Source organism: Bidens hawaiensis, unplaced genomic scaffold (assembly GCF_021521415.1).
Source record: "Bidens hawaiensis isolate Kalapana, Puna unplaced genomic scaffold, B.hawaiensis_p1.1 tig00010738_1, whole genome shotgun sequence".
Classification (NCBI taxonomy): Eukaryota; Viridiplantae; Streptophyta; class Magnoliopsida; order Asterales; family Asteraceae; genus Bidens; species Bidens hawaiensis.
Genome location: NW_027491823.1, coordinates 155,268 through 156,906, shown reverse-complemented (window position 1 = coordinate 156,906; position 1,639 = coordinate 155,268). Strand labels below are relative to the sequence as shown.

Here is a 1,639-nt window from a genome sequence, read left to right as displayed (position 1 = left end):
ATGTCACCCTAATATTTCAAACACTATCGTGTTCACTCCACATTTAATTTACTAATGTGTTCGATTTCAACGTATCCACGTCTCCCTTTCAATATTTCAAACCCTAATTATCTTTTACACGCCGCATCTCTTTCCTTTCTCCCCTCTTCTTCTCCATCGACAAGATTTCTTCCTTCTCCATCAATAAACATTCCCTGTTTCTTCCTGGTTTCTTCTCCATCATCATATTTCTTTATGCAGTTTCGATTTCTGCTCAATCACCGTCACTCGCCACTGCTTTAGGTAAACTAAAATCTTTTTCTTAATCTCAAACCCTAATTTTCTTTGCCAAACTTGATATTTGACCATTTTATGTTTCTATTTCAGATTTTATTGATTACCTTCCTTATGAGTATACCATCAATTTTTAGATTATTAACATGTATGTAATAATATTTATATTTGAAGTATGATTTTGTGATGGTGCCTAACATTTGGGTAAAACAAAATTAGGCTTCAATATAGACTACGTTGATTACACAAATTTGATATTTGACCATTGAAGAGGTAGGTCCCAGTAGAGCCCAGTTGGACCCGCAAGACTCACCTTGAAGAGGGACGTCTGCGCAAGGACCAACTGGTTCCGCAGGACCCACCATGCTCAGAGATGAAGACCTTACGCGCAGTACGCCAGCTGTTACCGCAGGGAAAGCCTCCCAATGGTGAAGTACCCCGCCTGTCCCCGCAGCTGCGGATACAAGCCATCAGGGAAGGCTACCCGCACTAATAGCAAGGCTACACGCACAAGGCACTAAATAATTCAGTGTCACCTGAAGGAATGAGCAAGGCGGGAATACTCCCTCCCAAATGAGCCAGTCCGTATGCTTCTGGAAGATCTTTTGTACTATACCTGCCAAGGTATGGACAAAATAGACAAGATCTGACCAAAGCAGCCCATAAACCAATCACAGGGTGACAGCTCACCGACAAACAGTACGAGGAGCATGCTCTAGTACTGTTTGTCACTATTAGCCGCTGCCTACTCACCAACCCTTGTCGTGGCACGCACATAGCCTGCAGTTGGTGGAAAAGGAATAGTACACAGCCGGCCTGGTCACTATCAGCCGCTGCCTACCCACCAACCAGCATGGCACGTGCGTAGCCCGTAGTTGGTAGAACAGGAATATTATACAGCTGGCTGTACCTGCTTGGAAACCTACCTTCAGCTATAAATACTCCAACACCTGGGAACGGTAGGATCATCTGGTATTTTACCTTCACTAGCTATTTCTCTCAATATACACTTATATTCAGAGTAATCTAGTTTGATTCTCACGCCGGAGGGTGGTCACAAGGAGGAACCCCCCCTTCTCAGTGACGAGCTCACGGTGTCTGTTTTGCAGGTCATCTGAAGAACATCCTTCTTTGCCGGACCTAACCCTCGTGGGAAACATTACTTAACCCCCAGATTATCCGTAATCTGCCTGGGGTCGATTAGTGTTTCTTCAACCATTCTGCAATTTTTTTTTTGCCAGACTTTGGGAATCACACACGATGGACATATACATTCAGATTTGCTTTTCGTTTCAAATGGATTAACCAGTAAGTCCCAATTCTTCTAAAAAATATGTAGCTTACAATTACTCAAATTTATTTCTAA

The 1,639-nt window shown here is 43.1% G+C and overlaps 1 long non-coding RNA gene across 1 annotated transcript; it reads left to right on the top strand.

Annotated features, from left to right (window-relative positions):
- LOC143536111 (uncharacterized) lies at positions 1-1,639 on the top strand. The gene is made up of 3 exons (XR_013135831.1): positions 1-282; positions 367-421; positions 1,515-1,639. It is a non-coding gene; the product is annotated as an uncharacterized LOC143536111 (long non-coding RNA).